At 44.3% G+C, this 27,294-nt stretch overlaps 1 protein-coding gene across 3 annotated transcripts in view; it reads right to left on the bottom strand.

Moving 5' to 3' along the window:
* Nucleotides 1–27,294, bottom strand: part of Elf1 (E74 like ETS transcription factor 1) — a 103,239-nt gene that overhangs the window by 46,175 nt on the left and 29,770 nt on the right. The window contains exon 1 of one of the 3 annotated variants that reach the window (XM_021181556.3): nucleotides 23,576–23,811. The exons of 1 other annotated variant lie outside the window; for it this stretch is intronic. The gene's annotated coding sequence lies outside the window, so the exon portion shown is untranslated. Of the gene's footprint in view, nucleotides 1–23,575; nucleotides 23,812–27,294 lie in introns of those variants that run through there. One more of the 3 variants, XM_021181554.3, reaches the window with a different exon arrangement.

Here is a 27,294-nt window from a genome sequence, read left to right as displayed (position 1 = left end):
GAGAGAAAGCCAAATGTGTGTGCTGAAAGCCTGGTACAGAAACTGAACTCAATAAACATTAGCTTAATTATAGCTCTGAATATAATGGGCAAAATATGCAACAGCTGTTCGTTAGGTTCTAATTATTTCTTAAGTCTCATCTCTATAGTCACTGAGAGTCTTTTACCAGAGCTACTGGTAAGACTCCAACACCATAACCCATTAGCAACAAAATCTAAGCTGACTCCAGTGTTTTTTGCATTTTGGTATCCTTTCGATAAGTCCAGTTGTATAAAGATCAGGTCTTTGAAACTTTACTTCTGAGGCTAGAGAGATAGCTCAGTGATTAAGAGCATTGCTGCTTTTGTAAAGGAACTAGGATCAATTCTCAGCACCCACATGGTGGCTTACAACCATCTGTAACTCCAGTACCAGGAAACATAATATCCTCATGCAGGCAAACACCCATTCATAGAAAATAAATATTTTTCAAAAACTTCACTTAACAGAGTTCAGTTAGGACCCTGTCCCAAACACAGTGACTTTATCAATTTTAAACACAAAACATTGTTTCATACTAATGGCTATAACAACTCAATTCAAATTGTCTTGCATAACTTATTATAAAGTATTTCAAATATAAAATAAATTAATTGAAACTTGCAAAAATTAATCCCTCTTTGAATATAAAGCATAAAATATAGGATTTGAGAACCATTTCAGATACAAAAATATGAAATATCCATTAAGATTTTACATTAAAACTGGTATTTATTAATTTTATACTGCATTTGTCAGTTTTCAACAATACGAAGACAAATGATAACATTCCATGAAAATATCGAATCCCATTTCCTTTCCCTCAAATATTCCCTCCCTTTCAGAACCTTATCCTAAATAAAATACTTAATACATCAAGATTTTTTTAGCCAGATGGTAGGGGCACATTCACTCCTTTAATTGCAGCTCTTGGGATTAATATTAATATTTCTTTAGAAATTACTATAGTACAAACACATTTAATGTAAGTAAACCATACATTTAATGTAAGGTTCTAGTGCTCCCTGTGGAAAACAATAAACACAGAGTCAATTAAACAAATAAGATTTTAGAATAAATCATTTTAGCTCAAAAAGGTGAAAGGCATCAGCAAGGAGGAAAGGGAGAACTGGATGGGAACCGATTATTCGGATGGCACTTGGTTTCTGTACACAGCTGGCCGGGCAGTGGGACCTGAGAAGGGGACTTCTGTAATAACTGCACAGAACATGACTGAACAGAAAGTGTTCTTACATCAAGTAGCTGCTAATGAAGAGACTTTCCCAAAGTCATCTTCAAGAATTCTAAGAAAAACAAGGCTATTTGGGAAAATACTATTAGAAGAAATGCATCAGAAATTAAAGAACACAACATGAAAAAAGCAAGGCTCCACATTAAAACTAGAAACCAGAAGCAGTGGACCCACCACTTGCAATGACTGTGATTTTTGTGTGGTGGACCACAATTTTTTCTGATGTTTTTCATTGTTTTAGAATGAATGCTAGGCAACAGAAATGAAGTCAAATTCGTGGTTATCAAAGTAGACGGCACAATGGTCTGCCCATCAATCTAAAGTTTTGTAGAATTACAGGGTTTAGAGTTGAAAAAGACACCTACGAATAGCTGAGAACTACACACTTCATTGAAAAGGTAAGGAATTTGGGACCATAAGCAATGTGACCTGCCTAAGAACACAGCCAATAAGCAGCAAAGAGAACAGGAGAGGCCCAGGCTCCTCCTGCCCCTCCCTCTATCTTTACTAGTGGGACATCATTCATGTTTTTATCAGCAGAGTACCAGGGGGAGGGGAAACAGCTCAGTGACAGAGACCATTGCATGCACAAGGCCCTGAGTTTAGACCCCAACACCATCAAAACCAAGCATGTGTTCCCAAGCACGGTCCCACACTCCGGTACACGTTTTAGTTGAAATGTCTCCGGAAGCTATTTTATGCATCCTCTTGATACTTGGAATCTATCACTTCTAACCATATATACAGTTGGAGTGAGGAGGCCTCCTTTGTAGCTTTAAGCCTTAGCTGACTATTACTGTGCACCCCCCAAGTCTACCATATCATATTCTTTACAGTTTCACTCAGCCTTAAAATAGCAAAATAAAAAAATAAGAATAAAAAAGAATAAAAACATGTACGCCTTTTATACAGCTACCACAATTTAATAACTTGTTAAAATATCTTCTGATGTTTACTGGTGTTCACAGTTCAAGTATAGTATCACTGCCATCGTTTACATTGACAGATCTATGAATCTGAGAACAGAAGAGAAGACTCAGGGGTTAAGAGTGCTGCTGCTCTTGCAGAGGCTCTGGGTTTGGTTGCCAGAACCCACAGCGCAGCTCACCCTTGCCTATAACCACGGTTTCTGGGAATCCAACGCCCTCTTCTGGCCTCTGTGGGCCCCAAGCACACATGTGATTCACATATACCCAAAGGAACACGTAGAAAACATAAAATATATAAAATCTTTAAAAAGAAAAATAAATGTAAACACGGGAGGAACCTCATACCAGTGTCATTACCATTATGCAATTAGAATTAATTTTCTCCAAATAAGGACAATATTACTCTACTAGCTACCAATGGGAAGGAAGGAAAGGGCAATACTTTTATTTAATTTTTTTTTTTTTTAGATTTTTTTTCCTGTGCTTATGCGTGTTTTGCCTGAATGTATGTATGTGCGCCCAGGCATGCCCGGGTCCTGGTGGAGGTCAGAGGAAAGCATCAGATTTCCGGGGACTGAAATCATGGCGCTCATGAGCCACAATGGAGGTGTTGGGAACTGAACCTGGGTTCCCTGCAAGAACATCAAGTGTTCTTCTCAAGCACTGAGCGAAACCTCACTATAAACATCTAAGCCATGTACCATATTCACAAAATGGGGAGGGGGACACAAGTTAATATTCAAAGTAAACAAATCATTTCTCACTGCATTCAGGCCTTTCATAATTTAATTTTTAAAATAAATATGGTGGCAGAGAGGTCTTTTTTTAAAGATTTATTTATTTATTATAAATAAGTGCACTGTAACTGTCCTCAGACGCACCAGAAGAGGGAGTCAGTCAGACCTCATTACGGGTGGTTGCTGGGATTTGAACTCAGGACCTTCAGAAGAGTAGTCAATGCTTTTACCCACTGAACCATCTCACCAGCCTGGCAGAGAGGTTTTTAACTCAGCATTTAAGAAGAGGCAATCAGATCTTAAAGAGTTCAAAGTTCTACTGAGGTCTACATAGTGAGCTTCTGGCTAGCCAAGGCTACACGGTAAGACCCTATCTCAAAAAGGTCAAACAAACAAACAAACAAACAGCAACAAGCTTTGGGCTGGAGAGATTGGAGAGATGGCCCACGAGTTACAGATGCTCACTGCTATTCTATGATGACTATTATACATTTCCAGGCAGGAAGTGGCACACACACAAGCAAACAAATAAAATTTTCTTTAAAATAAAATAAAATGCTTAAAAGCAAGACATGGTTGCTCTTCATCTGTAATCTCACATTTACAAAGTAGAGGCAAGAGAATCTTTTCTAGCCTAGCTTAGACCACATGAGACCCCAAAAATAAAAAATAAAAATAAATAGTAAATAAACAAACTTGACATCTAAATCCTTTTTTTAAAAAATGAGCCTTCTGATTTTTTCAAATTCTGTGTTTGGAGTTGTTTCTTTGAAAAAAATTAATGAATAAAACTAAGTTTCTGCGATTCATACCATACCACATACATGACGACCAGCTTGGTTTTGTTTGTGTCTTGGAGACAATGTTTTCTAACATAGCCCAGGCTGCCCTAGAACTCAGGCTCCCTTTATCCTTTGCATCTGCCTCCAAGTGCTGGCTCTCCCGGTGTGCACAGTCACATTCCCTTCCACATCTTTTAAGTAGCTAGCTAGTCAGTATAGCTACTTAGTACTGGACACTTGTCAACGTAAATAAACTGTCATCAAGGTAGCTATTATGTAATTCATAAAGGAGAACACTAATCATTCTTAAATTGAAAGACAGCACAGGGGAGTGGCAATCACAACTCTATCAAACTGCTTTGACTTTCATATAAATAAAGCCCAAACGGTGGCACTGCATATCAAGGCCCAGATATAGTTCTGGTGAAGCTCAAGCAGGTCTTTCTCCAATCAAACTCACCTGAGCTTCAACTGTGTTAACTTTAAAAGCCCAGCAGGATGATCGAACCAATCAGGCTGACTTTCTCTACACTTGCCTTTTTGCTGACACCCAGAGAACAGTCCCAGGTCTCTGGGGGAGGCTGCAATTACTCCCTACACCTGAAATTCCAGTTCTTTCGCATACTTCTCCACCTTTCACTATTGGCCACTCAGCTCACCTGGTGTCAGGTTACATTCAGTTGGCATTTATTGCACCTGAAAAACCAACAGATCTCATAGCTAGGCCTGTTACTACCTGTGGGCTCAGGATTAGCCCTCTTTGAACATGTTCTGAAAACATGAGAATTTAAAACTAAGAATTTAAAGCCATGATAATCATAAATTTAATCATGAAAAAAATAATTAATTTTTCAAAAAGGCTGTTATTGTCAAAATATTAGCTTATGCTTTATTATGCGAATTAACTGTCTACAGAAACGTTCTTCTCTCCAGTACCCAAAACCTGAACTCTGACAAATACCATCTACCCAGAAAACATAAACATGCTATAACACCCTTATCAGTAAAACCTGTTCAGGCAACTAAACATTTTTCTCTGCAACAAACAAGAATTAACCTGCAAGAAATCTGTTTCATTTCTGTGGCTGCTTACTCCCCTGGTTAATATTTTCGTTTTTGGGAAAACCAAGCTCTCCCACCATGGTTTGATTCTCACTGGGCTTTGGCACTGAGTGCATGAGGAAAGGCAAGGATGTGCGAGACCTCCAGGCCCACGCTGTTCCACAATAACCCCCGCATTTGCAAGTTAGAGACGAGACAGGATGCTTACTGAGATCCTGTCTTTAAATCAATTGGGGGAGTGACTCAGTCAATCAAGTAAGTTCATTGTCCAGTGCCCACAAATGTGATATATACATCAGGTGTATCTGCCTGTGTATGATGCTGGTCTGGAGGCGACAGAGGAGGAGGCTCCTGGGGCCTGCTGGCCAGACAGTTAACCTAACTGAGCTGCAGGGCCAGTGACAGACTCTGTCTTATGGCTGGGGATCCTTAAAACCATCCACATGGCTAATGGGCATCTCAGCTTCTAAGCTCAATGAAAATAAAACACCAGCAGCAGGAAGACCTCAAAGATGGGAGGCAGGAAAACAGAAAGCATGGGATAGAAGGGTAAGATACACATTTAAAATACTGAGTGCTTAAAAACTGTGTTTTCCTTTTTATAAGTCTCAAAACCAAACTTCACTGTAAGTAATCTGAAAGTATGGGACATATACGAGCTAAATGCTTAGGGCTTTCATATTTTAAAATATAAGGGCATAATTTTTAAATCATTTGAATCCATTTCAACTACATTAATTAAAATTCAGTTCCTTAAATTGTAGTGGGTCCAGTAACAGAATGTGAGAGTCATAAACACTTTGCATAGGACAAGATTTCTTCTCTGTCTCTGTTTTGGAGACAAGGTCTCAGTGTGTAGCCCCTGCTGACCTTGAACTCGATATGCAGACCAGGCTGGCCCTGAACTCAAAGATCACCTCCCTCTGCCTCCAGAGCCCTGAGATTAAAAGTGTTCACTATCACTATGGGGAATAAAAGGGTTCCTGTATATTCGGAAACAAAAGTCTAATTCAAAATTAAATGTGTAGTGAGTTTGATGTGTTTTGGGAAGCACACATCCATGTGCATCATGAGACTTCATTGTGAACACACAACAGGCCTGCTTTGCACTGTGCATGTCACTACACTGTGCAATGCTGTGAACGCTGCCTGAAACCTCAGCTCGGGCTCCAGACAGCTCTGTGTCTCCAACTGCAGTGGATTTTACTACCCATGTTTTCTGTTCCTACAGGAACAGTTTTTACTATGGAAAACGAGGTTTAGTATTTTCCTATCGTCATTGTTTGATATCTGAGTATCAATTAATTAATACATATTGTGTTTGGTCATTGTACAATGTTTGACTTTTAAAATTGTCACTTGTGTTTATGAATTGTGTGTCATTAAAAAAAATGTTCATTGAGGTCAAGGAGATTGCTCAGTAGGTAAAGGAGCTTGCTATTGTAACTGTGCTAACCTTTAATACCTGAAACCTAAAGGTGGATGAATTAACTCCTGAAATGGTTCTCAGCCCTCCACATAAAAGCCATGGCATGAACATACACACAGGACATGGAAACACAAACATACACACTAAAATGTTTTTTAAAAGTTCAGTAAATTTTAGCTTTGGATTAAGACAGAATTTCCAACAATTTTGGAAATAGTCCCAAACATACTTTTCCCATTTTTTGTAACATGTATTTATTTGAAACAACATTCTCAGTTTTGTTAATAATAAACTCAAATACCAAACATCTTTGAAAATGTCAAAGATGTTTTAGTACCACAATACCAAGTATTCAGCTATGATTTAATTACAGTATGTGAAAAATAAACAAGTAACCCTCTTTAGCATGTAAATGTGTTTGTCTTTAATAAATGATAAAATTATACACATATGAAATAATTGTTTTTTGTTTTTGGGGGTTTTTTTTGGTTTTTTTTTTTTTTTTTTTTTTTTGTTTTTTCGAGACAGGGTTTCTCTGTGTAGTCCTGGCTGTCCTGGAACTCACTTTGTAGACCAGGCTGGCCTCGAACTCAGAAATCCGCCTGCCTCTGCCTCCCAAGTGCTGGGATTAAAGACGTGCGCCACCACGCCCGGCTTGAAATAATTGTTCTATTCATTTTTTTTACATTCAAAGCATCTCTCTGTCTCTCTCTCTCTCTCTCTCTGTGTGTGTGTGTGTGTGTGTGTGTGTGTGTGTGTGTGTGTGTGTGTGTGAATGAGTGTGGTTGGCATGTGCCACACACTGTACCACATATATGATCACCAGCTTGGTTTTGTTTGTGTCTTGGAGACAATGTTTTCCTCCATAGACCAGGCTGCCCTGGAACTCAGGTTCCTTCTTATCCTTTGCATCTGCCTCTGATGTGCAGTGAACAACTTTGCAGGAATTGGTTCTCCCCTTCCACCACTGTGGGTACTGTGGACTCAGCTCTGGTTGGTAAGCTTGGCAGCAAGAACCTCTACTCACTGAACCTTACAACTATTGCCTCCTGATTTACCATCGGTAGCCACTGCTCTGAACATCTATTTTATATATGTATATAATTAGGAGTCATGTAAAAATCTCTAGGAAATGTTTTCTCCAGTAGGAGAGGTTTTCTCCAATAGGAAATGTACTTCTTTGATGTTCATCTAGAGTTTATCAAGAGATCTCAAGAATCTATGTTCAAGACATCTCTACTATTAATGGATTCAATAGTAAACCATTCAAGAACATCTGCTAAATTTACCTAAGTACAGAATTGTGGAAAAGACAGAATAGCATGCCTCATCCTTGATCCATGCAGTTTACAGTATGGTTCAGTAAATAAGACAAGACAGCTAACCCCAGAAGGCAGCATCTAATTGTTAATAAACGAGATCCACAGTGTATCTTTTCAGCCAGTCCAGGGGTTTCCAAATAGAGTTCTAACAACAGAGGGTGGTCCCTGTGCTCAAAAAGCCCAATGACAGTCCCAGTAATCTGGGACTACTGTTCAAAATGGCAGAAAGAGCTGTGACAAGCAATGCACAGATGATGGCACTGCTGAAGTGTAAGCCGCTCCCCTGCACCTCTTCCCTTATGGCACAGATACTCTCAACAAACATGGTAAAGTGCTCAGGTTGTGGGAAACACAAACAAACATTGAATTGATGGGCTGTGGTTTTGTTCTCTGGCTGGGGATGAGAAGGGTGGAGATAGAGGAATGGTAGTGCACATCTGTAATTCCAGCACCAGGAAGGCAGAGGTATGCATGAGGAGAAAATCATGACCTGATCAGATCCTGTCTCACATGCCATTGTCCTAGCCTGGGACGCACAGGGGCTTGAGGCCATCCTAGGCTGTACATTTAGACCGTATCCCCAGTAACTACCAAACAAAGCTATGAGGGTGAGGGTGGCACTGGCTTGTCAACCCAGCTACAGCCTCCTGGCCAGAAGACTGAGAGCTCAAGGCCAGCCTGGCAACTTGCAGAGTGAGACCTGCTCTCAAATTTGTTAAAAAAAAAAATTAAAAATACAAAAATTTTCAAAGAGGTTCGGATTTTCCAGCAGAGTGCTTGCTCAATGTGTGAGGCCCATTATTACCCCCAAATTCACAACCTAATTTAATAACTTTTTAAAATGGAAAATTACAAGGTTTCCTTCCTTCCTTCCTTTCTCTCTCTCCTGCCCCCCACCCCTACCCCAGACAGGGTCTCATTGTTTATGCTATGGCCATGACCAATCACAAATTTTAAAAACATGACTGTATTACATTCTTTGTACATGCTATTTAACTAAACCTTCATTCACTTGACTACCAGAAGGAATATATATATATATATATATATATATATATATATATATATACTAGTCTAGTTTATATAAATATATATATAGACTAGTTGCATCTATGTTCTATATGGATTAAGTATTTTGAATAGATGACACTCGGCTATGAAATAAAGCAAGGCGATATCCATGACAGATTCAAACTTCATGACCACTTACTACTGTCTGCTACCACCAGCATATCATTCAGGAAGGCTTTGCTTCTAAGAACACAGCTCAGCAGAGCTGAGCACTTGTGTAGCATGTGTAAAAGCCTGACCTTGGTTCCCAGCTTCACAGCAAAAGGGACGATGAGAAGGAAGAGAATAGAGACATACTCATTTTATTTCAGGGAGATATTAGATATTCATGGAGAAGTGGTTATTTTGACCAAGTAAAGTTACATTCAAGCCTGGCTCTTTATTAGAGGCATATTTCTACTTTGTGGGTTTGTTTTTCTTACGAAGTTCAATTATTCAATGTCGGGGGAGGGCTGTGCGCACATGTGTGCAGCTGCACATGGAGAGGCTCTATCACACTCTGCCCACTGGAGAGGCTCCATCTATCACACTCTGCCCACTGGAGAGGCCCCATTACACTCTGCCCACTGGAGAGGCTCCATCTATCACACTCTCCCCACTGGAGAGGCCCCATCACACTCTGCCCACTGGAGAAGCTCCATCACACTCTGCCCACTGGAGAGGCCCCATCACACTCTGCCCACTGGAGAGGCCCCATCACACTCTGCCCACTGGAGAAGCTCCATCACACTCTGCCCACTGGAGAGGCTCCATCTATCACACTCTGCCCACTGGAGAGGCCCCATTACACTCTGCCCACTGGAGAGGCTCCATCTATCACACTCTCCCCACTGGAGAGGCCCCATCACACTCTCCCCACTGGAGAGGCCCCATCACACTCTGCACACTGGAGAAGCTCCATCACACTCTGCCCACTGGAGAGGCTCCATCTATCACACTCTCCCCACTGGAGAGGCCCCATCACACTCTCCCCACTGGAGAGGCTCCATCTATCACACTCTCCCCACTGGAGAGGCTCCATCTATCACACTCTCCCCACTGGAGAGGCCCCATCACACTCTGCCCACTGGAGAAGCTCCATCACACTCTGCCCACTGGAGAGGCTCCATCTATCACATTCTGCCCACTGGAGAGGCCCCATCACACTCTCCCCACTGGAGAGGCCCCATCACACTCTGCCCACTGGAGAGGCCCCATCACACTCTGCCCACTGGAGAGGCTCCATCACACTCTGCCCACTGGAGAGGCTCCATCTATCACACTCTGCCCACTGGAGAGGCTCCATCTATCACACTCTGCCCACTGGAGAGGCTCCATCACACTCTGCCCACTGGAGAAGCTCCATCACACTCTGCCCACTGGAGAGGCTCCATCTATCACACTCTGCCCACTGGAGAGGCCCCATTACACTCTGCCCACTGGAGAGGCTCCATCTATCACACTCTCCCCACTGGAGAGGCTCCATCTATCACACTCTCCCCACTGGAGAGGCCCCATCACACTCTCCCCACTGGAGAGGCCCCATCACACTCTGCCCACTGGAGAAGCTCCATCACACTCTGCCCACTGGAGAGGCTCCATCTATCACATTCTGCCCACTGGAGAGGCCCCATCACACTCTCCCCACTGGAGAGGCTCCATCACACTCTGCCCACTTGGAGAGGCTCCATCTATCACACTCTCCCCACTGGAGAGGCCCCATCACACTCTGCCCACTGGAGAGGCCCCATCACACTCTGCCCACTGGAGAGGCTCCATCACACTCTGCACACTGGAGAGGCTCCATCTATCACACTCTCCCCACTGGAGAGGCCCCATCACACTCTGCCCACTGGAGAGGCCCCATCACACTCTGCCCACTGGAGAGGCTCCATCACACTCTGCACACTGGAGAGGCTCCATCTATCACACTCTGCCCACTGGAGAGGCCCCATTACACTCTGCCCACTGGAGAGGCTCCATCTATCACACTCTCCCCACTGGAGAGGCCCCATTACACTCTGCCCACTGGAGAGGCTCCATCTATCACACTCTGCCCACTGGAGAGGCTCCATCTATCACACTCTCCCCACTGGAGAGGCCCCATCACACTCTGCCCACTGGAGAAGCTCCATCACACTCTGCCCACTGGAGAGGCTCCATCACACTCTGCCCACTGGAGAGGCTCCATCTATCACACTCTCCCCACTGGAGAGGCTCCATCTATCACACTCTCCCCACTGGAGAGGCCCCATCACACTCTCCCCACTGGAGAGGCCCCATCACACTCTGCCCACTGGAGAAGCTCCATCACACTCTGCCCACTGGAGAGGCTCCATCTATCACATTCTGCCCACTGGAGAGGCCCCATCACACTCTCCCCACTGGAGAGGCTCCATCACACTCTGCCCACTTGGAGAGGCTCCATCTATCACACTCTCCCCACTGGAGAGGCCCCATCACACTCTGCCCACTGGAGAGGCCCCATCACACTCTGCCCACTGGAGAGGCTCCATCACACTCTGCACACTGGAGAGGCTCCATCTATCACACTCTCCCCACTGGAGAGGCCCCATCACACTCTGCCCACTGGAGAGGCCCCATCACACTCTGCCCACTGGAGAGGCTCCATCACACTCTGCCCACTGGAGAGGCTCCATCTATCACACTCTGCCCACTGGAGAGGCTCCATCTATCACACTCTCCCCACTGGAGAGGCCCCATCACACTCTGCCCACTGGAGAAGCTCCATCACACTCTGCCCACTGGAGAGGCCCCATTACACTCTGCCCACTGGAGAGGCTCCATCTATCACACTCTGCCCACTGGAGAGGCTCCATCTATCACACTCTGCCCACTGGAGAGGCCCCATCACACTCTGCCCACTGGAGAGGCTCCATCACACTCTGCCCACTGGAGAGGCTCCATCTATCACACTCTGCCCACTGGAGAGGCCCCATCACACTCTGCCCACTGGAGAGGCCCCATCACACTCTGCCCACTGGAGAGGCTCCATCTATCACACTCTCCCCACTGGAGAGGCCCCATTACACTCTGCCCACTGGAGAGGCTCCATCTATCACACTCTCCCCACTGGAGAGGCTCCATCTATCACACTCTCCCCACTGGAGAGGCTCCATCACACTCTGCCCACTGGAGAAGCTCCATCACACTCTGCCCACTGGAGAGGCCCCATCACACTCTCCCCACTGGAGAGGCTCCATCTATCACATTCTGCCCACTGGAGAGGCCCCATCACACTCTCCCCACTGGAGAGGCTCCATCACACTCTGCCCACTTGGAGAGGCTCCATCTATCACACTCTCCCCACTGGAGAGGCCCCATCACACTCTGCCCACTGGAGAGGCCCCATCACACTCTGCCCACTGGAGAGGCTCCATCTATCACACTCTCCCCACTGGAGAGGCCCCATCACACTCTGCCCACTGGAGAGGCCCCATCACACTCTGCCCACTGGAGAGGCTCCATCACACTCTGCCCACTGGAGAGGCTCCATCTATCACACTCTGCCCACTGGAGAGGCCCCATCACACTCTGCCCACTGGAGAGGCTCCATCTATCACACTCTCCCCACTGGAGAGGCCCCATTACACTCTGCCCACTGGAGAGGCTCCATCTATCACACTCTGCCCACTGGAGAGGCTCCATCTATCACACTCTCCCCACTGGAGAGGCCCCATCACACTCTCCCCACTGGAGAGGCCCCATCACACTCTGCCCACTGGAGAAGCTCCATCACACTCTGCCCACTGGAGAGGCTCCATCTATCACATTCTGCCCACTGGAGAGGCCCCATCACACTCTCCCCACTGGAGAGGCTCCATCACACTCTGCCCACTTGGAGAGGCTCCATCTATCACACTCTCCCCACTGGAGAGGCCCCATCACACTCTGCCCACTGGAGAGGCCCCATCACACTCTGCCCACTGGAGAGGCTCCATCACACTCTGCACACTGGAGAGGCTCCATCTATCACACTCTCCCCACTGGAGAGGCCCCATCACACTCTGCCCACTGGAGAGGCCCCATCACACTCTGCCCACTGGAGAAGCTCCATCACACTCTGCCCACTGGAGAGGCTCCATCTATCACACTCTGCCCACTGGAGAGGCCCCATTACACTCTGCCCACTGGAGAGGCTCCATCTATCACACTCTGCCCACTGGAGAGGCTCCATCTATCACACTCTCCCCACTGGAGAGGCCCCATCACACTCTGCCCACTGGAGAGGCCCCATCACACTCTGCCCACTGGAGAGGCTCCATCACACTCTGCCCACTGGAGAGGCTCCATCTATCACACTCTGCCCACTGGAGAGGCTCCATCTATCACACTCTCCCCACTGGAGAGGCCCCATCACACTCTCCCCACTGGAGAGGCCCCATCACATTCTGCCCACTGGAGAGGCCCCATCACACTCTGCCCACTGGAGAGGCTCCATCACACTCTGCCCACTGGAGAGGCTCCATCTATCACACTCTGCCCACTGGAGAGGCCCCATCACACTCTGCCCACTGGAGAGGCTCCATCTATCACACTCTCCCCACTGGAGAGGCTCTATCACACTCTCCCCACTGGAGAGGCTCCATCTATCACACTCCCCCCACTGGAGAGGCCCCATCACACTCTGCCCACTGGAGAGGCTCCATCACACTCTGCCCACTGGAGAGGCTCCATCACACTCTGCCCACTGGAGAGGCTCCATCACACTCTGCCCACTGGAGAGGCTCCATCACACTCTGCCCACTGGAGAGGCTCCATCTATCACATTCTGCCCACTGGAGAGGCCCCATCACACTCTCCCCACTGGAGAGGCTCCATCACACTCTGCCCACTTGGAGAGGCTCCATCTATCACACTCTCCCCACTGGAGAGGCCCCATCACACTCTGCCCACTGGAGAGGCCCCATCACACTCTGCCCACTGGAGAGGCTCCATCACACTCTGCACACTGGAGAGGCTCCATCTATCACACTCTCCCCACTGGAGAGGCCCCATCACACTCTGCCCACTGGAGAGGCCCCATCACACTCTGCCCACTGGAGAGGCTCCATCTATCACACTCTGCCCACTGGAGAGGCTCCATCTATCACACTCTGCCCACTGGAGAGGCCCCATCACACTCTGCCCACTGGAGAGGCTCCATCTATCACACTCTGCCCACTGGAGAGGCTCCATCTATCACACTCTGCCCACTGGAGAGGCTCCATCTATCACACTCTGCCCACTGGAGAGGCCCCATTACACTCTGCCCACTGGAGAGGCTCCATCTATCACACTCTGCCCACTGGAGAGGTTCCACCACACTCTGCCCACTGGAGAGGATCTATCCATCACACTCTGCCCACTGGAGAGGCCCCATCACACTCTGCCCACTGGAGAGGCTCCATCACACTCTGCCCACTGGAGAGGCTCCATCTATCACACTCTGCCCACTGGAGAGGCCCCATCACACTCTGCCCACTGGAGAGGCTCCATCTATCACACTCTGCCCACTGGAGAGGCCCCATCACACTCTCCCCACTGGAGAGGCCCCATCACACTCTCCCCACTGGAGAGGCCCCATCACACTCTGCCCACTGGAGAGGCCCCATCACACTCTGCCCACTGGAGAGGCTCCATCTATCACACTCTCCCCACTGGAGAGGCTCCATCACACTCTGCCCACTGGAGAGGCTCCACCACACTCTGCCCACTGGAGAGGCTCCATCACACTCTGCCCACTGGAGAGGCCCCATCACACTCTGCACACTGGAGAGGCTCCATCTATCACACTCTCCCCACTGGAGAGGCCCCATCACACTCTGCCCACTGGAGAGGCCCCATCACACTCTGCCCACTGGAGAGGCTCCATCTATCACACACTGCCCACTGGAGAGGCTCCATCACACTCTGCACACTGGAGAGGCTCCATCTATCACACACTGCCCACTGGAGAGGCTCCATCTATCACACACTGCCCACTGGAGAGGCTCCATCTATCACACTCTGCCCACTGGAGAGGCTCCATCTATCACACTCTGCCCACTGGAGAGGCCCCATCACACTCTGCCCACTGGAGAGGCCCCATCACACTCTGCCCATTCCCTTGAAACAGAGTCACTCACTGAACCAAGATACTATGCTAAGACCCAGCAGGAGACTGGACTTAAATCTTAACCCTCCTGTCTCCGCCTCCAGAGTGCTGGTATTATTACAGGCCTGCATCACCACACCTAATACATAGAATCCTGGAGACCAAACTCAGGGCCTCATACATGCTAGGCAAGGATTCTACCAACTAAGCTACAACCTCAATCCTCCTTTGATCTTTTAAAAGTAATTTTCAAGTTAGGAATGGTAGCTAAGGCAGAATTCCAAGAGAGGCCAGCCTAGGATACACTGAGTTCAAGGTTAGCCTGAGCTGTATAGTAAGACCCTGTTTTGATGTATGAACAAATAAAAGAATGAGTAAATGAGATTTGACATTTTAATTATATAAATTTTAATTTTTCCCAACCTTTATCAAATTTCAAGTAAAACAAAACAAAACAAAACTGTTAACTAGTAACTTCATAACTTCCTAGAATAACTGGTTTGAACTAAATGTCTACTTGTCAAAATTCTTGCTCTGGGCCACAGAAGCACATAAGATTTAGTGACAACAAGAAATAATACACATTGACAGAAGATATTATAAAATTATTCATCTTATTCTACGCAGAAATCAGGACTGTAAAGAACCAGACACACTTTCTAGTAGCGTAAAGGGATTCTGAGCTCAGAAATCCAATACAGCTAAACTGTCCTCAGCCACAATCAACACTTTCAAATAGGACAGAAATTAAAAACATCATTAAGATACTTGATTTTTATAAATGACCAAAAAAAAAGGAGACCCGAATAGATGATACTGAGTTATTCGATAACCAAGGTGACAGATTCAACTGTCTTCATGACTTACTACATCTGCTAACACTAGCATTCAGGCAAGCGTTCTTCTAAGGACACAGCTCAGTGGAGGAGCCCTGAGCACTCACCTAGCATGTGTAAAACCCTGGCTTTGACCCACAGCTCCCCAGAAAAGCACACTCTGAGGAGGAAGAAAGAAGCGCTTGCTTTAGTTATTTCTTACAAATATACCATAAAGGCAACGTGCAGAGAAGACACACTGTAGTTCTTTAATCAGCCTGTGGCTTTGATTCCAGAATGGAGCTATCAAGCTGTGGGTGTGAGTGCACCTATGCTTGCACTTAGTAGCTACAGCCTCGGTGAGTATACAAAACTAAAGGCAATTAGGGCACAATCTTTGTCCTTAACTGGCTTGATTCCTAGGAAAGACTGGGAACAGATAACTAAATGTAAACGAATGTATTAAACAAATGGTGGGGGAGGGGGAGGGGCTAGTTCATGACTGACAACTCCCATCTGATCTTCCTAGTTCTGAGACTGTGAAGGGGAGGGGACAGTCCAGTTAGAAGGAGCAATGCTGACAGTAATATTTAAATCTAAAAACGAGGTGGGACAACCTAGTAGAAAACAAGCTTTTCCAACTGGGAAATGAAATTGTCTCACCTCCTCAGCTGTCTTCAGCACTTGTGTGAGTTTGGACAGATTTTCCACATATAAGACACAATAGAAGCCAAGAAAACGTTAAAGGGCATACAGAAAAAAAATGCAGCTGTCTACCCTTCATAATAAGACCACAAAAACACATTTGTTTTTTGTTGTTGTTGTTGATTTTTACATTTCCCTACATTATTTGAAATTAAATATACTTGATAAGGCCAGCTAGAGTAGTGCATACCTTTATTCTACAGAAGCAGGTGGACTTCTATGAGTTTGAAGCCAGCTTGGTCTATATAATAGAGACACTATCTCAACTTAACATTAAATAAATAAATGGACTCAGCAAGCCTGTTGATGGCTCTGTATTACAGCAGTTGTAGCTTGATGGTAACGAGCATGCCCCGTTATGTGCAAGCTCTGGGGTTAGTTCCCAGTTCTAAAAATAAAACGCATGACTCCTAAGTAACACCACCAAGACTGACTTCTGGCCTACATGTACATACACCTCACATGCCTGTGCACACATATGAACCTGTGTGCATGCATGCACACAGTACATACATGTGCATACACCTCACATGCCTGTGCACACATATGAACCTGTGTGCATGCATGCACAAAGTACATACATGTACATACACCTCACATGCCTGTGCACACATATGAACCTGTGTGCATGCATGCACAAAGTACATACATGTACATACACCTCACATGCCTGTGCACACATATGAACCTGTGTGCATGCATGCACACAGTGCACAGTCGACACCTCTGGCTCCTAAGAAGTGCCTCCCAAGGTTGACCCCTGGCCTTCATATGCACACATACACACACACACACTCACACTCACACTCACACTAAGGTATACTTGAGTATAGTTTGGTACAGGCCTATAATCCCAGCGTTTGGGAGGCTAAGTCAAGAGGATCATGAGTGTAATGCCAGCCTAAGTGCATATGGAGCCTTTCAAAAAACAAAACAAAATCACAAGAGGAAAAACCTCTTAAATGTGTAAAACTTGTATTTTCATATAAGTCCTATATCTAATGTCAAAGTGTTGCCAGATATCCACGCAATCTGTGTAACACCAAGAAGTCTACAATACATACCCCTAAAATCAACAAGTACGAAGTTTAATGAAACAACCTTTATGCTTAACTGGGCTCCCTGATGGGAAATTAAAGCAGCAACTGTACATCTGTGTCTCTGTTCCTCTCTTCGTGGTTTAACTGACAGGAAGCAGAGAGCAAGATAGAGCATACAAATGTCAAGTGTTTCCTGCCTTCTCTGCTGCATCTTACTTATAAATAGTTCAATTGCCTGTGTGAAAACACAATGAAGTATGATATCAGAAACATAAAAATGAAGAAAGACAATGAAAGTATTCTGGTGTTGAGAGCTAAGATACAAAAGAACAATGTTCATGTCCTTTGAAGGACTCCTAGGAATGAATACCAAAGATCTGATAAAATGCTGTGGCCAGCCTTGTTGGCATAGGCCTGTGACCCAGCTACTCCAGAGCCGGGAGGAGGAAGATGGCTACACAGGCAAGGAAACCCAAGCAACTCGGTAAGACCCCTGCTCCAAAGTTTAAAACTACAAAACATACTAGAGCCATTGCTAGAGCATGCAAAAGGCCCTGGCCTAAGAGGTAGGAAAATAAAAATAAAAACAAAAACAACCAAGCCCACATAACTGAATGAGACAGCAGAACATGCCCCCAAACTGTTAAGTCTGTTCTAGGAGTTTGCCAATTTGAAGAGTAACATTTGCTAGCCACCCTAACTAAATATTTCAAAACAAGGGAGGCAGAGGCGGCTGAATCTCTCTGAACTTGAGGCCAGCTTATCTACATAAAGCACTCTAGGCCAGCCAGGGCTGTATAGTAAGCATCTGTCCTTAAATAGACAAACACAACAACTCAGAAACCATGTAGCTGAGCAAGCGGCCGAGCATATCAGAGAGGTAGCATGGCTACCCCAAATGACTCAAGAACACCCAACTGATTAATTTGCCACTTTGATCTTTGGGGGTTGGCTGGTTGGTCTGTGATAGTTCTCACACAGCCCAAATCGTTCTCCACCTCTCTATGTAACAGAAAGATGACCTTGAACTTTAGCCTCCATCTCCAGACATGATGCCTACCATACAGGCACTCGATCAACTAAGCTAAGCTCAGAGTGTTGGGTGTTTATTTAATGCAGCCTTTTGTCAGTCTCAGATTACTTGTGCCCCCAAGCCCCAACAAACTACCCCCACTTTCTCATATGTCCAAAACTTGGTTCCTGTAATGTATTTATATATCTACCATAAATAGGTGCTCAATTGATCATGCCTTCCAAACTAATAATCTTTATGAATGATAACTCACTACATGGTTAGGCAAAGTACAGCTATCTTCTTAATATTGGGCAATTCTTACCTAGCTATAAATATAATCTACATCAACTATAATTTTATCAGGCTTCAGCATTCTATATCAATGTCCAAAACAACATTGTTCATATCACATAAGCGCATTGTGAGAATCCTGTGGCTTTTTTTTTCCTAAACAGAATTTAACATGTCCTTACTATTTATTTAGGTTTAAGTAAGGTTCTATGCTTCTAAAGTATAAAACCTTATATGATGGCTTGAATATACAGCTCGATTTTGACCTAATATTTCAAAGGAAAGGCTATAGCTCATTCTTTTTCAAAGACTTAATATCCTAATTAATATTTCCAATTTAAACCTGGAATATTGAGCTGGAGGTATAGTTTAGTAGTACACCATTTACTTAGCCTATGTAAGGCTAAGAGGTATGGGAAGAGGGACAGGAGAAAGAATAAGAATATAAGGACTAAGGATACAGCTCAGTGGAGAAGTGATTTGCCTAGAATGTTCAGTGCCCTAAGTTTGATTCACCATCAATACAAATAAACAAAATCTACATACATATATATATAGAGAGAGAACGAGCGAGAGAGAGAGAATCTTCTAACATTTTCTAACAAGCTTAAGGAAAACTTTAAATAAACACAACATATAAGGAATCTTTAAGCATCAAATATTCTGATTAGAAACATACTGAAGCACATTAAGCCAATTTATGATTACTGGGCTTTCATTACAACTGAGGTGTTCCAGATGCACAAAGTAGCCTGCCCTCCAAGATGCCTCTCACAAACATGCTCTGACTTCATGCAGACTATAGATGCAGTAACTTCCTACGGAGATTTTAACAGAAGCACTGTGTCTAAATGCAAGTCTCTGTCAAACCTTAGAATACTTCTTATATTCAAACTAAAACTTTTTTTCTCGTGGTGCTACGAATTGAAGCAGGCCACCTGCCCGCTAGGCACACAGTCTACCACACAGCTACACTCCTGGCCTCAAGTCTGAAACTCTATATAGCAACTCAAAGCTCCCCCAGTTAAGAACACAATAAAGAAATGCAGACTACATGTGATAGTGCTTGCCTGGAATTCCAGGACTAGGATGCTGAAGTTAAAAGAGGCTGGAGAATTCAGGGCCAGCCTGGGCTAATTAGGGGAATCCTGTCTCAATAAGAGAAAGAAAGGAAAAACAAACCAAAAGTGGGGGGAATGACTCAAAGGTCGAGAGCACTTGCCGCTTCAGCTCTCAGCACCCTTGTCGGTCGGTGCCTTACCGGTAACGAGCTCCACGGGAATCGGACACCTTTGCTTTTTAATAAACAGGAGAAAGAATTTTATAAACAGGAGGAACTGAAAATGTAATGAGAACTGAATCTACTAGAAGATAGTGTAACGGCACATTTCACCTACTGCTAAAAAGCACATAAAAATGGCAGATACCCCTGCCAACTCCTTGTCTGTGAACGTTAAAGCAGTAAAGTTAGATAGGCAAAGCAGCAGCCTCCTTCTCAGCTTCCCTTTTTCCAAGGCTTGAGCTGAACAAGGCCCAGAAACTTGGACCTGCTACTTTCACTTTCTTCGAAAAAGGTTGATTTCTTCATCAAGTGCCCCGATATGCAAAAATACTCCATTGTAAAGTCGTGTTTGGCGTAAACTTTAATAAATTAAATTTCGGCCACATAATTCTGTGGATATGACATCATGTACTTATCCAATACTTAGTTTCTGAACTATTGGCTCATTTCCAATGGTGCAGTACTGCAGTGATGCTCAAAGTCCTTCTCAGGTCCACAAAGGACCTAGAAACCTTGTCAGCACTTAATAGCTCAAAATGACCCTCAAAATGCAACCGGGTGTCCGTTACACCCTCTCGGTGCACTGACTTGTGCAGTGTTGGGCAAGAGCAACTTCAAGCTGGAGCTTGCCAGCCTCGGCAGGAGTCAAGGCTACACAACCAAACCACGCTACTTGTATTTTTACCAACTAGCACTGACAGCTTTTAAAACGTTTACTATTTTATGTGTATGAGTGCTTTGCCTGCGTGTATGTCTGTGTACCACGCACTTGTCTGGTGTCAGCAGAACACAGAGGAGGTCAGATCTCTTAGAACGGAGCTACACATAGCTGTGAGCTGCCAAGTGGGTGCTGAGAATTAAACCCAAGAACTCTGGAAGGGAAGGCAGCCAGTGCTCTTAAACGTGGAGCCACCTCTCCAGTCCCAGCACTGACATGTTTTAAAGGCAATTTCACTTAATGTCCATGATGAACAACAGGAGCTATTTATTTTCTTAAATTATCTGTTCCTTCAGTCTTTGCAAAGTCTTCACACACCTCAATAAGAAAAATTAATGCTACAGAACTCTTGCCCCTGTGTTCTTGGGAGTGCATGAAAGAATGCTTCCAAACTAGAAGTCCTCGAACGTTATTAACAAGAGCTGTTAAAGGTGCTGGTATAGACAGGGGCTGCAAAGATGTGTTGCCTGCCGAAAGTCAGCTTCACTGAGCTGACTGGAATAAGCAAATCACTGCAGGAAAATGGGACTTGGCTTACATGAGGTTCAAGAGAGTAAAACTGTAAGAAAAAGATTGCCACAAAAATCAAAATAGTCAAATTTTAGAGGGAAGCAAATACAGGTGATAGACATACTCTACTTTCTAACCTAGGATAATGTGAATGGGTAAACACTGAAATTATAGTTACTTTATGCACTTTTCCATATGCATATTTAATGTTAAAAATGAAAGGCCTAATCATAGTATACCTCCATTAAGTGTTTTGATACCAAAAAATGCTAATAAACACTAAAAGTACCTCCTTTTATAGTTTTATTATAAAATGTTATGTTTTGACTTTACAGGACCATGTAGTTTCTAAACCCAGGATATAACTACCTTTAATTACATTTAGATTAGTAAACACCATACCATCCAGCTCTGCACAAATATAGTGATTAGTCTTTGACTAAGCATCAAGACCATACATAGATAATGAATGCTTCATGTAAAGCTATCATACTATCTTGAAAGTTTATAATTTATATATAATATATCCCGAGAAAATGCAAAGTAAAAAAATAATAATAATGTTTGTTTGTTTAGAGCATTCTGTGTAGCCCGGACTGTTCTAGAACTTGACATGTGTTACTACATTTGTTCCCCGGCCCCTGTGCTCCAAATTTAATGGAGCACTATGGCCCATGTCGGTAATTTAGGAGGTAGAGAGGTAGAAAGGTCAGGAGTTCAAGGTTATCCCATTCGCTAATACCTAGTAAAGTTCAAGGCCAATCTGGCACCAGGGTCAGCCATAAATGAGGCCTTGAGCAATCGCCAGTCAATAATCTACACTGTAATTCTTATGGCTCCATTTAAACTTCCTATGTATCTTAGGAACAGTGGGCGCAGGGTAACTGACCACATGCTCATTCTCCTGGGCATCCTGCAAGCTCCCTTTCTGGCATTTTCCTAAATCCTAGTAAGAAAGGGACCAGCAAGCATGGTAGCACATGCCTGTAACCCCAACCCTGGGAAGCTGAGGCAGACCAGACAGAATTAGAGACAAGCAGCACAGCAAGACCCTATCTCAAAACAAACTTAACTTCAAAGGTCGCACCTTCCCAATTTTAAGGACTCAAATTATTCTGCTTAGTATACATGCCCTTAGCTTGTTTACGTGTGTCCTCCTTGATGTTTCTCCTATGGATCACAAGCCTTACAAAGGAAAAGGGGGACGAGGAACATGAAGGTGTTACTCGTTTTGTTTTAGTCCAGACTTAAAGCAAATACAGCCTTCACTCAGTCAAAAGCCAACCAAACCTGCAATATGCAAACAAAGATGACAGAGGAGAGCTTGAGGCTCAGCTGGCAAAATGTCTGCCCTCCTTCTAAGACCACATCACTGGGATCTGCTAGTATCAAGAACCTTCCACCATAGCAAGAAGTGACACCCTTCTTGCTGTCCCTTTCAAACCTACAAGGACTTCATGCACTCCGAGAGCTAGAGGCAACTCTCAACCTGCTAGAAACCATTGTGGTCAACAGTAAATGACAGCAAACCTGAATCATTAGTACTCAAAGTTTACTTTTACCCAAATGTTAGCTTCACGGATGTTTCACAAGTAAAATATCGCTGCAGAGTCAATGTATACGTGTCAGAAAATATAGTCATTTCAGTGATGACAAGTACTCAAGAAAAGACTGAGCCACCTCCTGCTAACAAAAGGTTTTTACTTTTTTTAACTACAAAAAAGAAAACAACAACAACAAAAAAAACCCCCAAAACTCCCACGTTAGCACTATTATGAGGAAGGGCCGGCAGCACCCTTCTGTTCCTGACATGAAACTGACCCAGCACAGAACGCCTTCAGAAGCAGCTGCTTTTCCAGCAAGTTCCTGTCCCATAAGGCTCTGTTTCCCTCAAACACTGAATGAATCAATCCAAACCGTCTTCCTCTTCACTGAAAATGTGCCTTTACCACCCGTTCACTTTACCAGGACTCTCCTTAGTTTTTAAACCTCTTTGCTTTTCAAAATGAAATATTTTGCATAATTCATTAACTTAAAAAAAAAAAAAGCATAGACCGGCCTGTGAGCAACACTTAAAACTAAATTGAAACCCAAGATTTCAGCCTTAATTAAAATACTGTAACAAAGCCTTTGTTCCTGATTTTCTTCTCAGCATCAGAATCTCATGAGTCTACTGAAGAGTCACTTCTCAGCCAGCCCCTCCGAGTCAACTAAGTTTGTTTTAATTAGAACTGGATCAGGTTTGCTTTGCAGGGTGGGGGCTCTCCTTTATGTGAAGTTGGAGGAGAGGAAAAAACCAAGCAGGGAAATAAACAAGATGCTCAGGGGAAGGGCTAGGACTTTTCAGCATTTAAATACTTCGTTGCCTGTAGTTCTGAAGTGCAGTCAGACATGTGACTCACTACACGCATTTTATCAGAGTTAAAGAATACATTCAGCCATGTTCTGCCACAGGTAAGAACCTCGGCTGTTTAATCGACTCAAAAACAGCCGGAAGCAAACACACAAAATCACAAGTTACCTTTAAACTTTGTCTTCAGGTTTCGTCCTCTGGGCTTGAAACTAAAAAGCAACCCGGCAAGTTCTGTGCTGTTAAAATGGCTCCTGTAGACTGGGGAAGTGGTGTCTGCTCAGCTTATGAGTCACACATGAAACTAAGTGTTTCTAAGGTAGGCACGCCCATGTTGCTGTGGACCCAATTATTCTGCTAGGACAAACATGCAAATGCACAGGTGAAAATGGGGGCCAGGCATTGGACAGGAGCGAGACAGAGCCCAGGAGCAAAAGCTCCCTAGTTTAAATTGCCACTAACTCATGCTAATTGCCATCTTTGAAAATTAACAGTATAAAATAGAATGACAAGCTACAAGAAAGTAAAATTAACACATCAAATAAATATGACTATAAAAAGAAAACGTGAGGGATGAAAGGAGAGAACGCTGTGTCTTACCACAGCGACGGACGGGTGTGTCCAACCTGGCTACTCATTAACCCTTATATGAAGAGATATATGGCTATGTAATCTGGAGAAGCCAGCAAACTGTATGCCAGACGCACACTTATAGGTTCTTTAAACAGATAAAATTCACTAGAAAATCCAAAGTTCAGTGGAAAACTAAGTGTCAATTAACGTGGCTAAAAGAACTTTTGAAAATTCATGTTACACAGTCCAACCTAGCAAAACAATTTTAAGTAGAATTGAAAGGTTGATAAATACTGGTAAGTGGTGGTGGCACACACCTTTAATCCCAGCACTTGGGAGGCAGAGGCAGGAGGATTTCTAAGTTCGAAGCCAGCCTGGTCTGCAGAGTGAGTTCCAGGACAGTCAGGGCTATACAGAGTAACCCTGTCGCTAAAAAAACTAAAATAATAATAATAATAGAAAGAAAGAAACAAACAAACAAACAAAGAAACAAAGAAAGGTTGATAAATACTTTTTAAAAGTTACCAATGCAATCATAGTTCCTAACTCTATCATTTCCAAGACAGAGCCGCAGCTTCACTTGCGGAATAAAGCTTTCTGCATGCCTCACAAGCCTTCCAAGTACCAGGCTCCCTTCTCCAACACTGGTGGGCAAACCACTACAGCAACGTCCTCCAGGTCAGACACGCCACCAAAACATTACCACAACTGTTTACCCTGGCCCCTCAGTGAGCATACAAGTAGTTCATCAAGATAACCTATTTGTTCTATTTCACTGAAGTTTCTTTTTACTAAAGTAAGCTCTAGGACTTAATAAATTAATTTTAACTACACAAAGGAAAAGGATAAATCGATTTCGACTACCAAATATCTGAATGAATGTTCATATTCCATACACCTAGGAACAAGCTGCTCTGATAGTCAATAGCAGGAAGTCCACTGTTCACTGGAAAGCTCATTTTCCACAGCTAATATTTTGGGTGATATCCATGTAAACCTAATCTGACTTTTATAAGTTAATTAGAAAAATTAAAAGTAAAAGGATGATACAAATAAATAAATAAATAAACCAATGGGGGCTAGAGGGATGGCTCAGTGGTTAAGAGCACTGACTGCTCTTCCAGAGGATCTGAGTTCAATCCCAAGCACAAGCTTGACAGCTCAGTGTCTGTAACTCCAGTGCCAGGGAATCCAACGCCCTCTTCTGGCTTCCTCGGGTACTACTGCATATTTACAGTATACAGACATACATCCAGGAAAACCCATACATATGAAATTAAAGATTTTTTTTAAAAAATAAGCAAATGGCAACACTTATTTTTAAAATGACCAAAAACAAACAAAATACACCTTGAAACAGGGATCTGGGGAGACAGCTCAGTAAAACACTCACCTCCAAGCCTGATAACTGGAGTGTGAGGCCCATCACCCAGGTGACATCCTGGACCTTGGGTTGGGATGTAGCTCCATACTCAAGTGCTTGCCTAGCATGAGGAACGAACACCCTGGAGCTTGCTGGCCAGCTGGCCTAACCAAATCTACCCTATCTCAAAAACAAGGTAGGTGGCTCCTGAGGAATGACACCTGTGTTGACCTCTGCCCTCCACATGCAGGTGAGCACACACATAGGAATACACCAAGAGCTTGGAACAGAGTTCAGTGGCACATGCCTCGAATTCCAGCTACTTAGGCGGAGGCAAGGGAACACAAGGCCAAATCAAGCCCAGGCTACATAGCAAGTTCAAATACAGCCTAGTTACACAGCAAAACCCTTTTTTTAAAAACAAACACAGGATAGAGGGTACCACTCAGTGGTAGGACAACCACCAAATGTGCAATGCTCTGTGTTCAATCCACAATGCTGAAAAAAAATAAATAAATAAAAAGTCTTTAGGGCTAAGCGTACCCCTCTAGTACAGCAAATCATACAGCAAGCATGTCTGAAACATGGGGTTCAACACAAATGCGCGTGCACGCACACACACACTTAAGTTTAAAGCCACTGCCGTCCTGGGAAGTCAATAAATTGTGCATACATACCCCATAGGAACATTATAATATGCTATCCTGAGATTAAGATTACTCTTTCAAAAAGGTGAAAATCAGATGCAGAGATACACACCTGTACTCTAAGCCTCAGTCACCTAGCATGTTTAAGACCAGCTTAAGCTATAGTAGAACCTGTACTGGCACTAAAACTCAGGTCTTCATGTTTACACAGCAAGCATTTTACCAACTAGCATTTCCCAAGCCTGTAACTATTCCTTTGTACATTGTTGGTAGGTTGGGAAATTGGTATATCTACTTTAGAAGGCACTGGCAGTTTCAAATGAAGTTAAACATGTATGTATCACATGATCCGTAATTCACTCCTACAGACAGAGCTGATCAGTTTCTGTGTCAGGATTATACTCCAGGCAAGTTGACTGGAAACTCACTGTGGAACTCATCTTTTAGTCCGAGCTAGTTTCAAACCCAAGCCAATCATCCTGTCTCAGCTTTAAAAATATATTCTTACGCATATGAGCAATTTGTGTATATGTCTATGGACCACTTTTGTGCCTGGCGCTCAAGCTAGTCAGAAGAGGACACTGCAAGCTACCATGTGTACCATGTGGGTGCTAGGAACCAAACCTGGGTCCTCTGAAATAGCATCAAGTGTTTTGTTTGTTTGTTTTATTATTATTATATGTAAGTGTAGCTGTCTTCAGACAGCCCAGAAGAGGGCATCAGATCTCATTACGGATGGTTGTGAGCCATCATGTGGTTGCTGGGACTTGAACTCACGACCTTCGGAAGAGCAGTCAGTGCTCTTAACCGCTGAGCCATCTCTCCAGCCCTGCTACAAGTGTTCTTAACCACTGAGCCTACTCCCCAGCCCCTCAGCTCTTTTTGAGGCAAGGACCCACGATGGCTGGGAACTCAGTACAAAGGAGAATCTCATGGTATTCTCCTGCCTATTTCTGACCACTGAAATCATTTTTATCTAAAAGGATCATGGCTACAGCTCAATAGAAGACTGCTTTCCTGACTTGCCTCAGTGAGGCCCTATATATAGCTCTACCACCAACAACAGTCTTGCTGAAAAACAACTCTCCCAACGATAGTGACCTTAGATCACGATGGGGAAAGAGGAGACGGGAGACAGAAGAAACGACTCTGAGTCCAAGAATCACAACAAAGGCCAGGCTAGCCATGCTCACCTGTGACTCCAATACTGGAAGCCGAGGTAGGGGAGAATCACAACAAAGGCCAGGCTAGCCATGCTCACCTGTGACTCCAATACTGGAAGCCGAGGTAGGGGGTTTCAAGTTAGA

This window comes from Mus caroli, unplaced genomic scaffold (genome assembly GCF_978045245.1).
Source record: "Mus caroli unplaced genomic scaffold, Mus_caroli_1 scaffold_12, whole genome shotgun sequence".
NCBI lineage: Eukaryota > Metazoa > Chordata > Mammalia > Rodentia > Muridae > Mus > Mus caroli.
Note: the sequence above shows the minus strand (reverse complement) of the source record. Positions and strands in the feature narration are given on the sequence as shown.